The 17,389-nt window shown below is 35.0% G+C and overlaps 1 long non-coding RNA gene across 1 annotated transcript; it reads left to right on the top strand.

Annotated features, from left to right (window-relative positions):
* The first annotated feature begins 419 nt into the window (after window positions 1–419).
* Window positions 420–1,117, top strand: LOC120074421. The gene is made up of 3 exons (XR_005480992.1): window positions 420–729; window positions 815–865; window positions 983–1,117. It is a non-coding gene; the product is annotated as an uncharacterized LOC120074421 (long non-coding RNA).
* Window positions 1,118–17,389: the final 16,272 nt, after the last annotated feature.

Consider the following 17,389-nt stretch of genomic DNA (forward strand, 5'->3'; position numbering starts at 1 on the left):
TAAATATAATTAAATTAATTTCTAAAAATAATTAAACTAATTGATTAACTAGTTAGAATATTGATAATTAACAATAATAATCTATATTAAATAGTTCAAATAGCATAAAATATTAAAAGTAAATATATTAAATATTAATGGGAAACATATTAGTTGAAATTTATTAATTCTAAATAATATATTTATATTTAGTAGTTTATTAAAATTAATAATAATGAATACTTTATTATATTTATTAATTAATTAAGCTACTTTTTTACTACTCATTCTCCCAGACATAAAATTCTTATACTTTTTGCAGGGTATTAAAAACCTCATGTCAGATGGGTTTGAAAGTTTTCTAGATAATAATATCCTAGATTTCATCTATTCTTCTTCCCTTAGCCGTGCGCACCCCCTCCCCCCCCCCCCCCCCCCAACCCTTCTCTCATCTTCCGCCACCACCCACAAAACCATATGTGCCATTCGCACTGCTCGCAACCTAGCCGTATCACTACATTAGCTGCTCGTTGACGTTGATCTGAAGCTGCTCACCGACCAGCACCTAACATCGTCGATCTGAAGCCATCGAGAACGAGTCAGGCGTCGTTCTTCCTCTGTTCATTCGGTTTACCAATCATGGTTCTAGTCAGTAGGTGCTCATCTGACGTCGCCAGTGGGTCAGGCTCCATCGCACTGCCTCTATCGGCGACTTTCCACTTTTTCAGTCATTGGAATCCTAGGATTTTGGTAGGTTTTGGATTTTTTTTGGAATTTCCATTATTATTGGGTTTTTCTTTTTTGATCAAAACTAATTTACCCATGAATTTTTTAGGTTGGATTCATGAAGGTGAGGTTTCTAAGGAATTTGTTCGGCATAGTAGAGGTTCGTTTTAGGCAGTTTTGGTACATTTGGATAAGTTGATAAAGTTTCAATGCTTTTGTGAACTGGATTATGTTGCTGTAATTTTATATTAAACACTTGCTATTGGTGTGTGTTCAGATTGAGCTACACAATTGAAGTGTTAGAGTGGTTTTGGAACCAACCACGTGTTGGGTAAGTGGTCTAAATTTCTGTAGAATAAATTTGTGATTCAGAATATGAACCTGAAGGTTAATAAAAATTAATTATGGTCCATGCTTTAAGATTTGATTCAAAGTGTGTGGAAACTAAAAGGGTTGGTTTGCTTGAATAACAACGTTTGGCCTAAATTTAAGTAAGTTACCTACTGTCAGTTCACCCTCGAACTCAATATGTGTTCAGAGTTGGTTCCTATGTTGGGTTGAAATATTATGTCATGTTTATTGGATTATTTGTGGGGAGGATGGAAGCTTATGTTTATGCTATGGAATTTCGATATTTTGTATTGTTTAGTGATTGATCGATGGATGAATTGTGATATTGTTCTGAACCCTAAGCATGATTTAAGACTTTGATTGTATGTTTACAACTATGTGAGATTGTAGTGCACATCACATGTTGTGAGTCTTCGGATTCACACCTTACGCCTACGTTATCGTGTTCCCTTGGAGATACCACTTATGCTTATGACTATGTCCCTCCAGGATCAGTACCTATGAAAGTGTGCCTTTAGGTTCGCCTCTTATGCTTATACCTATGCCTATGCCTACGATGCATTGTGTGCTCCTAGCCCAATAGAAAGGCTAACAGTTTACCTAGTGAACCCAGTAGTGATCGCTTACTGGTTATATTTATATATTCATCCTTTTACTTTTCATGTTTTTTAGGAAAAGGTAAAATATACCGACGAATGACAAGAGGGATTCGTGACCTAGAAATTTGGACATGTTTTCCGCACTTAGTCTCATTTGATAGGATCTGATTTAGGAGTACTGCATCTTAAAATTCATGGTTATTTTGTCTATTCATTTGTTAATTTGTTTAATTGCTATTTATTCCAAATTTGGATCATGGGTACCCTAAACGATGTTTTCAAGATTTTATTATTTTAAGCTTTATTTAATGAAATAAAAGTCTTATTTATTTATTTTTCTTTTTACTTAATTTTTCCTTGAGAAATCTATTGTTAAGCCTATGCATGCACCTAATAGCGTCCTAGAAACATAATAGAAATTTGGGTCGTTACAGTTAGTATCGAAGCCTAAGTTTTAGGTTCTATAGACTGACTTACATCGTGGCCCACAAAAGGGTTCTTCATCATCACCAAATATGTCCCTTTGAAGAAAGTTCTCTAGGTATTTATGCGTGAAACTTTACCTAAACTATAGTTGTAATTGGTGGGATTTTTTGTAAGAATTTTGTTAAAGTGTCTCCGTGTGGTTACCAGGTTATGACATTACAAACTAGAGGAAGGGGTAATCGAGGTAAGAATATTATTAGGGAGCAAGACTTGGATGTACAAGACCCTAAAGCGCAAAGCCCAGAGACGCGGGACCTGCTGCCTCTTGACCCTTCTGGGTCAACCTGGCAAAGGGTTAGATCAAGAAGCGGGCCTCGAAATTCGACCGTGCCCCTGCGAGGACCATCACCCTTAGAGATTCTGATGGAGTACACTGCCATGGCTACAACAATTGAAAATGTCATCACGAAGGCTGTGGTAGGGTAGCTAAGGGACATTATGGTCGAACAAATAGCTCAGCATGTGCAGTCACAGTAAATGCCACCCCCGCCGGCCCCGACACTACAAGTTTAGAAATAAGACAGAATACCAAATGAGGCTATGGGAGGCCCTTCCTTGGAGGCCAGATATCTATGGGACTTCAAGAAGTATGATCCTCCGATGTTTCACGGGTCCCTAAAAGACCCCATTAAAGATGAGTTGTTATTGTCTACCATCGAAGGGATTTTTCAATACACGAAGTGCCCAGAAGAGCAAAAATTTTCAGTGTGTTGCCTTTGTTCTCGTCAATAATGCCAAGCGCTAGTGGCGCTCAACGGAAAGAATGATAGAAGCTAATGAAGGCCAAACAGCATGGGACCAATTCAAAGAGCGATTCTACAAGAAGTACTTCTCTGCCCACGTGAGGTACAACAAGTAAGCTAAGTTTATGAACCTGAAGCAAAGAACCATGACAGTGGAAGAGTACAAGGAGGAGCTCGACAGACTGTCTTGTTTTGCCCCTGACCTTGTGTCCACTGAAGTCGAAAGATTTGTTCAAGGGCTTCAAGATAAGGTGCGGGGTATTGTACAAGCTTTTAAGCCTACCATCTATGCACCAGCATTCCCAGCAGTGTGAGTGGGTTGTCCCTCGGGGCTAGAGTTAGTCCTTGACGGTGGAACCCGCCTCAGGTTAAAAGAGGAAAACTTAATAGAAAGCACCGAAGCCTCCACAAAAGGTTCAAAACACAGACAGATCGCTAAGGCACATCAAGCAGCAAGCTGCTAGTTCAAGAGGAGTCTGAAGGGATAGGCCTGTGTACAAGTCCCGTGGAAAGGTCATTGGGACGTTGTCTGATTGGTACAAGGACTTGCTTCAAATTTAAGTAGGCAGGGCATACAGCCGACCAATGCCCTAGTAGTAGTTCTAGGAGTGCAAGGGTCAGCCCCCGATTTCACATCAGGGTAGTTCAAACCAACAGCAACAACACCATTGGGTCTATGCCACCAACCGTTGAGAGGCTGAGCAGTTTGGAATAGTGGTGACAAGTACGCTCTCAATCTTGGGGCACTATGCTTTGCTGTTATTTAACTCTAGATCATCTGATTCTTTCATTTCGTCGTTGTTTGCAAAGTATGCTATGCTAGCTCTAGAGCCTTTGAATTATGTTTTATCGATGTCTATTTCATCAAAAGAAATTATCATAGCAAGCGAAAAGATAAGAGTATTTCAGTTATAAATAATGAACCGTACCCTTGATGTAACTTTAATAGTGTTGAACATGCATGACTTTGATGTGATTCTAGGCATGGATTGGTTGGCTGCCAATAATTCCAACATAGACTATTCTCGAAAGGAGGTGATCTTTAATCCTCTTAGGGAAGCTAGCTTTAAGTTCAAATGGGTTGGGACTATGGTCTTGCCCAAGGTAATTTCAATTGTGAAGGCCAAGAGGTTGCTTAACCAAGGTACCTGAAGTATCTTGGCTACCGTAGTTGACACTAGAGAAACTGAGGTTGCCTTAACCTCGGAACTCGTTATGAGAGAATACCCTAACGTTTTTCCAGAGGAACTTCCAGATTTGCCTCCACCTAGGGAGATTGATTTTGCGATCGAGTTGTAGCCAGACATTATTCCCATATCCAAAGCTCCGTACATAATGGCTTTGGTCGAACTGAACTTAAGGTCCAATTGCAAGAACTGCTTGGTAAAGGGTTTATATGACCCATCGTTACGCCAATGTATAGACTACAAAGAGTTGACTAACGTAACCATCAAGAATAAGTATCCGCTTCCTAGAATTGATGATCTGTTTAATCAGTTACAGGGAGCTACTATATGCTCCAAGATTAACCTACGGTCAGGTTACCATTCATTGAGGATAAGGGACAGTGATATCCCAAAGACAACATTTTGATGTAGATATGAACACTACGATTTCATTGTAATGTCATTTGGTTTTACCAATGCTCCAATGGTGTTCATGGACTTGATGAACAGAGTGTTCAGGAATTTCCTTAACACTTCTGTAATTTTTTTCATTGATGATATCTTGGTCTATTCCAAGACAGAGGTGGAGCACCAGGAGCATTTTTGGAAAGTCTTAGGAATGCTGAGGGAGAATAAGTTGTATATGAAATTTTCAAAATGTGAATTCTGCTATGTAAGGCGTCCTTTCTTGGGCACGTGGTGCTAAAGGACGGGGTTTCTGTGGATCCAACAAAAATTGAGGTTGTCATGAATTGGCCCTACCCCACAACAGTAAGCGAGGTACGCAGTTTTTTAAAGTTGGTTGGATATTATCATAGGTTTGTAGAGAACTTCTCTAGAATAGCCACCCCATTGACCCAGTTAACCAGGAAAGTAGCTTCGCTTGTTTGGAGCAAAGCTTGTGAGAACAGTTTTCAGAACCTCAAGCAGAAGTTGGTTTCAGCACTGGTTCTTACAGTACCTGATGGTTATACATAACTGCAGATAATGGCTTAAAGGGTGAATTGTTGGCAGAAGCTCACAACTTCCCATTCTTGATACATCCTGGCAATACCAAAATGTATCAAGATTTGAAGTGGTATTGCTGATGGTTCGATATGAGAAGGAAAATAGTTGATTATGTTAGCAAATGTTTAGTCTGTCAACAGGTGAAGGCCCCAAAGTAGAAGCCAGCGAGCTTGTTATAGCCATTGAATGTGCCAGAATGGAAGTAGGAAAGTATGTCCATGGATTTCATTATGGGTTTGTCCAGGACAACGAAAGGTTTTTCAATGATATGGGTTATAGTGGAGAGACTCACAAAGGTGGTGCATTTCATTCCAGGGAAGCCCACGTATTCGATGAGTAAGTGGGCTCAACTATACATAAAAGAGATAGTAAGATTGCATGGTGTGCCACCTCTAATTTTTGGAAGAGCCTTCTGGCAGCATTAGGAACTCGGTTAATTTTAGTACAACCTCCCACCCTCAAACTAATGGGCAAACAGACCGCTTGAATCAAATGTTGGAGGATATGTTGCACGCTTGTGCTTCGGAGTTTCCAGGGAGTTGGGACTCCCACTTGCACTTGGTGGAGTTCGCATATAATAACAGTAATCAGGCTACCATTGGCGGGTCCAGTAGTAAGATTACTTACCTCGAGTCAAAATTTCAAATTTTAAACCAAGCAATCAAACACCAACCGCAACTTAAATTAGTGTTCCTAACACAAAAACACGACCTTCAATTTCAATCCTTGGAGCCAAAACCAAAACATACAAAATTTATTCCAACGATCCCTAATTAACTTACTCAAACAAAGCTTGATAAACAAATACTCCCAAGATTTTAACTCCAAAATCTCCCCTTAAAAACATATTTTAATTCCAACGAACAATGACTTGGAACCTTCAAAATACGAGATTAAGCCAACATTTAATCCAATAATTAGTGGGTGTCCCAAAACCAACAACAAGGACCAAAACCTTACCAATTTCTTGCCCAATCTTATCTCGAACAAACGGACAGTAGCGCAAATCCTTCCAAAATCTCTACCTAACACTCAAACGTGATGGGTAATGACAAATCAAAGCCAAAACTTAGTGGGCAGTCCCAAAATTTCTTCAAGAAACCCAACAAAAAAAAAAATTGATCTTACCCCAAATCCAAAATTCAACAAAACAGTGGGGAATGATATCTGCGTGGCAAACCAACAATGGCGGAGAACCGTGGAAGTCAGACGGACAGAGCAGTGAGAGAGAGAGAGAGATTGACGATTTTATTTTATTTTATTTTGTTCTAACTTATTTTATTTGATTTTATTCTTCCCAACACAAATATATATGTATGTGTGTGTATATATATATATATATATATACGTTTATAACATTTCCTTTTTCCTCCTCAAAACTCAAATCTCAAAATAAAAACAATTCTCCCAATAACCTCAATTTTCGACATTAACTTAAAAACTAAATTAATTCGACATAAATCCCAAATTTTTCTTTAAACAAAATTAAACTTCAAAATTAACAAAAATGTTCTCACTTATTACAAAAATACTAAATCTAATTTACGAACACTCAGGGTGTTACAATAAGTCATTTTGTAAAAATTTAGAGTGTTTGAAAACCACTAAAAATAGCTTTGAAGTATTATCTAATTATATTTTATCAAAAGTGTCGAAATAAAAATACATTTCTTTAAAATATATTTTTTTCTGTAGTCAATCCAAACCAGCCTAGAGAGACTAAACAAAGATTTATAAACTAAAGCGTAGTTATTTGGTATTTATTTTTGTAGTATACATTATCTAGATTATGTTTATGTCAAGATGTCAACGATGCTCTATCTTTGTAAAAATTATTGATATGACCTACTTTACACAAAAACTACTAATAAGTTAATTCAGACATATGAACGAGGGTATTATATAGGATGAGTTTGTATTTGGTTGGACTCTCAAACTTTAAACTCTCTCTTTTGCAAATATGATAAAATAAATTATTAATATTTTATATAATGATTATATGTAACTATCTTCAATAAGTTATAAATTCTTTTGTTATCTATTTTTTTTAATCACTGATTTAAAAAATGAAATTAAATTTTAAAAATTAAAAAAAAAACTTTTAAAAACTTGTTTTTATTTTGAAATTTAACTAAGAATTCAACCATTATATTTAATAAATATGCAAATTATTATACGAAATAGGGAGAAAATAAAATTAATTTTCAAAAATAAAAAATAAAAAACGAAATGATTAATCAATAAGACCTTAAATTTCATGTTTTTACCTAGACCCTTTCTATTTCTTTTACAAACTAGGCCCCTTTCATTTTTTTTTTTTAATTTAGAATTTCAAGAGCCAACTCATGGATTCTGTATGAATCCTACTCGGTCCATTGCTAAATACTACAAATTTAGAGTTTGGATCAAATATTTTCTTTTAACGATACTCAATACATCGATCGATCATATATTTGTAATTGTAAGAGTAAAGTTGTACAAAGATTCTCGATCATAATCATTTTAGGGTTTATCCTTATCTCCTAACCAAATTTGTGTATGTTCTTAAGCCAGGACATTAGTATAACTTGAGATTAGAAGACAAGACATAAAGAAGAAATTCCTTTAATAATTTATAAAGTTAAGGTCTATTTTCTTGAGGCATTTTATGGGATTCTCTATTATATATTCTCTTATAATTTTCATCTTTATAGTAAAATTTGACATTATATATTCCCAAGACGAAATAAACTCTAGTGTTCTTTTCCCTACCACTACTATTATTATTTCTTTTGTTGTTGATTTATTCGTCACTTTTCTTAAAGAAAAAGTATGATTTTTGCACCTCCATTATTACTTTATTACTTCATTTATTTATTTTTGGCTTTAGGGTTGGAATTTTTCTAGGTTCATGCATTAGAGCTTATAAATAGAAGATAATGACAAATAATTTAATAATTAGTTGAAGTTAGGTCAAGGGAAATTAACAATGGCAATAAATATTCTTTTGTTTCCTTATTTTCACATGATTTAAAAGGAGAACAATAATTAATCAGTGTAGTTTAATTATAGAGAGGGACAGCTATCTTTCAATGGTCAATTCTAAGATTAATTTGGGGTTGTTATAGCTTTTAAACTAATTGCGATCAGCTTTGTTTTTTTAAGAATCAATTGTGAAATAAAGTAAAATAGTGTTTGGTAATTTTTAATTTTAAGTTAGAAAAATTAATTACGGTGTTAGATATATTAATACTAAATTGGCAATTTAATTATATGAATCCAGAGTATATATATATATATAGGATTTGAATTTCACCTAATTTTATTTCAAAATTATTCGATAAAAGTTTAAGAAAAATAATTGTTATAGAAAAATGAATCAATTAAAATTTGAAAATATATAGATAAAAATATTAATATGAAAGAATATTATTATAATATATTTATTTAAATGTTTAAAAAATTAGTAAATTTTTAGAAAAGTAAAAGTTACTACTATCAGCTTTGTTAGTTAAGATTTAAAAAGTGATTTTCTTAGATTATTTAATAATTAAATTTACCAAACAATAAAGGTAGTTACAATTTTTTGAAGATCAATTCTTACCATTGCAAACGCAATCCCAAATGGAGCCGTAGTTATCTCCTACCATCTTTATCATATTAAGTAATTAAAGGATAATTTTCACATCTAATGTTTGAATTAGTTAATGTTTGATGGTAACTATTTGGTGTTTCATTTTGGTGGTATTTTTAAATTTAAATCTATTTTCTCCCCATTTCTTATACTGATTTTTATCTTTCTTGAGTAGAAGAGTTGAATTTTCAATTAAATTAAAAACTACTTTTTGTTTTTAGTTTTCAGAATTTGACTTAATTTTTTAGAATATTCGTAAAAAGATATAGAAAAGCATCAAATTTAAAGGATGAAGAAGTATTTATAAACTTATTTTTAAAAACTAAAAACTAAAAATAAAATTATTATGAAATGGGACTTAAATTAAATAATTATGTTTTCCTTTTGCAAGACTAGTTTTCAATGTAAATTGATATAGTCCCTTTGTAATAATTTTGTCTTATTATTTAGGTTAGTAATTAAGTTTATTAAAACTATATACATGCACGTTTATTTGTGTAGTGTTTTATTTATTTTTTTACTTTTTAAATTATTTTTAAAATTATATTAGGTAAATTGTAAATATATATATATAGCTTAAGTAGCAGAAGAAACGTATGATAAAAAAATAATTATATTAGGCAAATTATTTGTGTGGTCTTTATTTTTAGGTTTGTAATTAAGTTTATTAAAGTTGCCATTGTAGTCATCTCCTACAATCTTTATATATATATATATATATATATATATATATAAATCAAAAAACAAAACTGAATTTATAAAAACTTTTTTTCTTTTATTTTTTTTAGTCTTCAAATTTCAGAGGAAAATTACATTGATGAAAATAAATAGAAGTCATCCAGAATGTCATCGACTCGAAACCTTTCCAATGAGCCCAACTGCCCTACCTCTCATAATTGCCAACAAATTTTATCACTGATGCAAGTATTTCAAAATGCAATATTTAAAGGTCAAATTTTTATAAATTACAAGTTTGAAGGTTCAATTTTAACCCTCTTATAAATTTTAGGATCTAATTTTTAACATTAAGGTTACATTTACCAAATTGTAACGAAAATTAATGTAATCGTAATAAAATTCTATTGATGGATCAATTTATAATGAACATGAATCGTAAATGTAATTGGATTATTTTTTATCACGTTTACTTAGAATTATGATTTTTTTTTTCAAATTTACTATTAACATTACGTCACCTTTACCTATGAGTGTCAAATGATAACGATAATAGTAAATATGTCAAAATTCATAACTTTTCCTCTAGAATAGTAACAATAATAGTAACTATAATGGTAACAGTAATAATATACGATGCAATTTCCAGATACAACTGGATTGAGCACTCTCCGCTCGTCAATCAGTTTGCGTTCTTTGATTACAAATTTAGAAATGGACTCTAGATGTCAGTAACGGGTGTAGAATACAAGTAAACAACACCAAAGGTAATCACTCACTTTTCTAATTATCATTGATTTATTATGTTTTCACTTGGCTAAACGTGGCCTAAATGTTTTGTAACCAATTTCTACAACTATATGTAAGTTTGAGAGTCCAATTATAATATTTATATAAGTTTGAGGGTTCAATTTTTACAACAAAAAATTTGAGAGTGTAATTATAATTATTACACTACTGTACTTTAGGGTAGATTTTGCAAATTATCCTTTAATTTAAAAGAAAACTTTTCTTTGAACAAATTTCTAATGATCAAGAGTAAAAAGAAAATACAAAATTTTTGAAAGTCCAAGTTCATAAATCAAATCTAACTTTATTTGTTCGAGTGTTTTTGTTTTATGCATTCGATGAGGAGTTTTTGTGTTTTTGTTTTAGCAATCCTAAATATATTTAGGATTTTTCTATTATGAATTTCCCAAAACAATCATCATTATTGTGTTTTTGGACTAAGGCCAATAATATAGTCGATTTTTAAAGTAATAACAAAAATAGGGTATATGGTAAAGAATTTTTAAAAATAGGTGGGAATGAAAAGTATTGACAAAAATAGGATAGTTTTGATGGGAAGGGAAATCGTGAACCTGGTACACGATTAAGCTTTAATCCATTCAGCACCATGTCAGCATAGTCGGTGGACTTGTCAAGCACGTACTCGTGGACCAGGTCCATGATTACTTTTTTTTTTTTCAAATAATTGTATATTTAATTGTAAATTGCATATATTTTTTCTTTTTTAATTAATTTAACTGTTTATTTTCTAATTTTTAAGTAATAAATTCCTTCATTACTAAACTTAATTACATATTTAATCTGTAATAAAAACTTAATTATTCTACATTCATATTTTGAAAAAAAAATTGTGACTTCACTAAGTAGTACATCTCTCTACAAATTAAAAAAAATAAAAAATAAATAATCTCATGATACTAAAGAAGATTTACAATTAGTTCTTTAATTTGAAAATAGAAGTTTATATGAAATTTAAAGACAACCCCCTGACCCTTACCCCACATGGAGGTTGTCTTCGTGTGCCTCTAAATTAGCTTCGCCCTGTTGCCGTTGTCGTCTACAATGAAGACGTCTTGGATCAGTGTCAGCAACATTGAGTCATCTTGTTTGTTGAATAATAGTTTCTATGTTGACCAATGTTTGATCACATATTGAACCCAACTCTGGTAAATCTCTTGCCATGTAGTAATAGTAAACGTCGTTAGGTGTGATAAATCGCCTTGTGATTGAATCATACCAAGAAAAGTAGTCGTCTGATACAGCTAATCTATTTGTATTTCTTCTTGTGCACAACGATCATGTCGTGCATGCCAGTAGGATATATATTCCGCATGAATTCGACGCTAGTCTTGATCGTGCTTGCCTCTCAAATCAATCTGGTGTAGTGTTGGGAGTGTATAGCACAACGAAAATACCGTTTGTCGCAGACCGAAACTATCTCAACACACGATTTAGATGATGTCACTCTACTATATGGAAGCATATAAAGGGGTTAACAATCAGCCATATGTCTTGACTATCATGACAGTAATCAAGTAGTGATGACCAAATATCTTGCGTGTATGACGTCCAATTAATCTGACAAAAAAAGAAGATAATTATACACCCATTTAATTTGATCAAATGTTTCAACTGTCAAATAACTTTCGGTATATTAGCAACATATTTGTTGACTCCTCAGAGGCAACTAATACACTACTACATCTAAAATTATAAAAAAAAATACAACTAATTTATATTCTTACATAAAATGATAACGAAATAAATATATAAATGAAATAATATCTAACACTAAGTGGACAATGACCTAGGGCCTGTGTCACACCTCGCCCCGAGCCCGCCTTCTAAGCTCGATGGGAGGTGTAACGGACTGCAAATACCACCCTTTCATGATAGCTACTGCCCATTTGAACCTCTTTACACTCATTAAAACTTAAAGTCATGGATATAAACAACAACTGTTTGACTAAACTCATTTTATTACAAACAGTATAACGTTTATACAACTCATAAATAAAACAAGCATATCACAACTACGAGGTTACATTTAAACCTCAGCCTTAAATGAGTCTGTTCTCAACTCTATCTACACGCACGATAGATAGTTAAACTGATACTAATCATAATGAGTCTGTTCTCAACTTTACCTACACACATGGTAAATAGTTAAATTGATACTACTCATAATGATTCTGTTTTCGAACTCTAATTAAGAATAATTAAATTCATTCTTACCTTCCTCAATGGATCTTCAGGTAGCGTTGTGAGTTCCAACTCAACTTGCCTGCTAGATCCTGCCACTTCTGTTATTCCTCTTAGTCTCACCTTGACTAATTCCTAGGTTTCTGTTTAAACTTATACTCTACCACACTTCCCTCTGGTTTTATTGAACTCAAATCTCAGGTTTTCCTAAACTCAACCCTCCGGTTTCCAAGAACTTATGTTTTGATACCAAACTGGTATCAACTAACTCTACAACCTTCACACTTAACCTTCCCCAGGTTTTATATAAACCTTTGCTCTGATACCAAGCTGTCACACCCCGCCCCGAGCCACCTTTTAAGCCCAAGGGGAGGTGCGACGGGCTGCAGATATCACCCTTTTGTGATACCTACTTCCCATCTGAACCTCTTGTACTTCATTGCATAGTTTATTGTCTAGTAATCTCTCACTGTCGCTTATCATCCAGCCCTCTCACTGTCGCTCATCATCCAACCCTCTTGTTTTCGTTCATCGTCTAGCGCCTGCGCCCATCGCATAACACTACGTGATAGGCAATGACGCTACACGATCAGCATAAGTACTAGACGATAGCACTAGATGATAGCGCTAAACGATGATCTTAGGGCTAGACGATAAGTGTAGATGCTAGATGGTGCATTAGGCGCGAGTGCTAGACAATAAACGCGAATGCTAGACGATCGCACTACACGATAAGCGGACGCACTAGACGATGGCCATGATGCATTAGACGATGGGATCAGTACTACATGATGAGCGACAACGAGAGATACGCGATGAGCGACAGTGAGATCGTTAGGTGATAAGCGACAGTGAGAGACCACTAGACGGTGGAGCTATGCGATGAGGCGTAAATGCTATGCGATCGGTGCTGACGCTAGACGATGAGCGACAGCAAGAGGGCTGGATGATAAGCGACGGTAAGAGATTACTAGGCGATAAGCTATGCGATGAAGTACAAGAGGTTTAGATGGACAGTAGGTATCACGAAAGGGTGGTATCTGCGGTCCGTCGCACCTCCCCTAGGGCCAAGGAGGTGGGCTCGGGGCGGGGTGTGATAGCCTGTAACTGGATTTGTGGTGCTATAATTTGAAATCTATCATAAGCCCATACCTGTAGTAGTATTAGCGGTCTTGCTATTTCTAACGCTTGTGCATTGGTAGTTCGACAAAGTTCTCCATAAAGCCATGCAAGACAGGCACCACCCCACGAGTACCAGCATGCTCGAAATCAGACCGTAGATGGAGAAACATAAGATGTATTAGAGTGTTCGACTTGTTAACGAACAAAAATCCTCCAATAAGCTCCATAATGTATGCTCGTGCATACCTATATACGCTGGATTGTAATACCAATCCGATCGTGTTCCTGGATTGTAATGAACAAGAGCACTCAACCAATACGGAAGCTCTGAATATGATTTCTCCCAATCACCAAACACGACAATCAATGCTTTTCTCTTAGCTTGCCACACCCGTCTATAATTAAATTTATAGCCATTTTTTTAATTGCTTTTTGGAGTAGGGCCACAAGTACTCCAAGATCACCTCTAACCAAATTTTAGATTCCGATACTCAAAAAATTTAAATCAAGTTGTGTCAATTCTGAATACAAATATGAGTTCCCCCATGCCTGTAACCTCCAATCACAACCATCCTTGTTTGCATCTCACATATCAAATATCTTGATTTGATTCCACTACAATAATCTCACCTAGTATTTTTTTACAGCAAGTTGTAAACCTTCTTTGTATTAAATAACATTCCTTTCTGTATTAAACTAGAATTATCTACACATATACTCATTTCTTCCAAAGTTGACCCTCGTTCACATGTTGAATTAGTAATTTTCTAATCTATCTGGGTGAAAATATCTGATGATACCAACTCAAAATAATGTTCCTCAATTCTATCATTTATAAATAATTCATCAAGTTGAATGTCAATATCACTATCTCCATCATTTCCAGGTACAAGAATAACTAAATCTTTAGGACGCATCGACATATTTATTCAATTTTTTTTCAACTGTTATAATTGACGAAAAATATGTTTATACTACAACAAAAATCAAATCTATAAAGTATACATAAATCATCCCCAAATATACAAATCTATAAAAAAAAAAAAAAAAATCATATAAACAAATCTATAAATCAGCTCAAATGAAACAATCTTAGAAAAAAATAAATTATATAAGCAAATCTAAAAAGTATACATAAATCAATCCAAGTATACAAATCTATAAAAAAAAAAAAAAAAAAAAAAAAAAAAAAGTCCAAGTATACAAATTCATATATTAGAAAAAAAAATAAAGAAAAAAATTCTACCTAAGGCAGATGGCGACAAAGGGTAGATCGACTCACGACGGCAGAGGGTAGATTGACTCACGACGACAGTGAGGATGAAGAAAATGAGAAACGTTTCGAATGGGAGGAAGAAGAGGAAGGGCCACTAAGTCGTGTACCCGATACACCACTTAGAGTAATCTGGACTCTGTCCACGATTACCTGGTCAACGCTGCATGACTGTCCATGTGGCAGTCTGCACGTGTCAAGCCACAAGTAATCATGTATTCGGTACACGATTCAGACACTTATTTTTGTCAATATTTTCTATCCAATCCTATTTTTGTTAATAATTATTAAAATAACATTATTTTAAAAATCATTTTTGTTTTATGCCCATAAGAATCTAGGAATTAAATATTTGGTCTATTTGGATGATAATCTATTTGTTTTATAAAGAATTTATTTATCTATTTTATTTCCTTTTACTTTTCTTAGATTCAATTACAAATTTATTCCTATGAATCATCCAAATTTATTCCTATGAATCATCCTTAAACATTAAAAAGTATATAATAGATTTCCAAATTTTTAAATTTTGTGAAGTACATGAACTTCAAAAATATCTAATTAGTTCACTTGAACTTTTAATTTTCTCTAATAGGAATACGGAAGATTAAAAAAAAGAACATCACATAAACTTCAAAACATAATTAAAACAAAATTGAAAATACTAATTGCAGATAAAATTGGAAAAAAAAATTCAAGAATCTATTGTTAATATTATATTGTTTATGTAAATTTGTATTCGTATTTGGTGTATTTGGTTAGGATTTGGCGCCTATTTTTAGCTACTCACATGTGTATAATTACCCCTAATGTGAAAACATAAATTACAGCAAAAGTTTACCCAAGTATCAGCACCCAAAATTAGGGTCCATATCGAGAATTTTGTTACACGTTTCCATCGGTCACCGTCAGTTCGTACGCGTTCCCGTCACTTGCCGTCAGTTTGTAGCGTTTTCGTCAGTCGCCATCAGTCACGATTCGTCTCCGTTTGTTCGTACGCGGTCAGTGGCCACCGTTTTCGTCTCCGATCGTTCGCGGTTCTGTCAGTGGCCACCATTTCGTCTCCGTTCGTGCGCGTTCCCCGTCAGACAGCTGGTCGCCCGATCCACCATTTCGTCTCCGTTTGTTCGTAATTCAGATCTAGTGTTGTTTGATCCCAGCCATCTCTCCAGATCCAGCGTGCATATCCGAATCCAATCTGTGACAATCATCTGTTAGCCCATCTGTTAGTTCGCCGCTGTCCGCACTGCCTTCGGTTCGAAATATCCATCAGTTGGAGTATCTCTGTCTATTTTCCTTTGTCTTATTAGAACTATGTTCGATGGCTCCAACTACATCACTTGGCTATATCAAATGTAGAGTTTTTTAATTGGTTGCAAACTCTGGCGCTTAACCTGTCAAAGGAGGTCCGGAAGAAGATAGTAAATTGGTTGAAAGACTAGACGATTGGGATAGCAAAAGATAATAATTACCTATTTGGGATTTTCTATCTGTACGGTTCCAAATTATCGAGCTAGCATACTATTATCAGTTACACATCAGGTGTTGCAATCTAACGATAATGAATGGATTGCACCCCCAAGTTTGTCGTTGAGGATGATAGTTTAAGTAGGAGAGGATGTCACAATCTAACTTTGAGATAGTAGATTATGAACCCACTTGTGCAGACAGTGCATTGACAATACGTGAGTGTCGACACGTTTGGCCAAGATAGAGGGGCAAGAGAAGTGCCATGATGCGAGGATCGTGCATCATCCAACACACTAAGATAAGTGGGCAGGCATGCCATGCTGAACATTAAGCAGAAAGTTAGATGCATATCGCTAAGATATGCAAGCACGTCGAATTTCATGTCATATACATGGGTGGCAAAGAGAAAAATGTTCATAATCCACTATAGTAGAGGCATGGTGTTAGCTCTCCACCACCTTTGGGCCCTATGGACTAAGTGAGTGGCGAACGTTACAAGACAAGTGTCTTGGGCGTCTTCCATCGAGAATTGGATGTCATCATCGAGAATTGGATCTCATTGATAGTGTCGGGCGACACGAGCGTGCCAGCATTGCGCCCCTGTATGCCGTTTTGATTCGACAAGGGTTCGGAGGGGTTAAGTCTCGATTATGTCAGATGGATGGATATCTGGGAACTCTCGAGTTGGATTGTTGCCCTTGAGTCGATTGATGATGATTCTTGATAAGCATGCCCGAATATGAGAGAGAAAGCTAATGACATCTCAACACTCGGGATGGCATCTTAAAGCATTAGTGGCACTCGATAGTTCCTGGTTGGCCAAATACTTGTCCAAGTTGTCTCGGTAAGTAGTGTAATGGCCTAGTAGAGCTCGGTAGGCGACCATTAGGCTGGTAGAGTCTGGTAAGCATTGTTATGTCCCGAAAGGCCCTCGATAAGTGTCTGAATCACCCGGTAAGCCCCGATAAAGGGTTATAAACCTGTTTTGGCCTAACGAGGGGTTAGAACTCATCCTAATGAAGTTCTGAAGCGATATAGAAGTATGAGGGACGTGTTGTTGGAAACCAAAATGACGAAGAGTGATTTGACGTTGCATTGTGATGACCTTAGCCTCATATATGGGCAAGATCGAGCCTCAAGACTTGACTTATAATAGAGGCAAGTCGGCTAGAGTTGCACATGAGGGA

Source organism: Benincasa hispida, chromosome 3, assembly GCF_009727055.1.
Source record: "Benincasa hispida cultivar B227 chromosome 3, ASM972705v1, whole genome shotgun sequence".
Classification (NCBI taxonomy): Eukaryota; Viridiplantae; Streptophyta; class Magnoliopsida; order Cucurbitales; family Cucurbitaceae; genus Benincasa; species Benincasa hispida.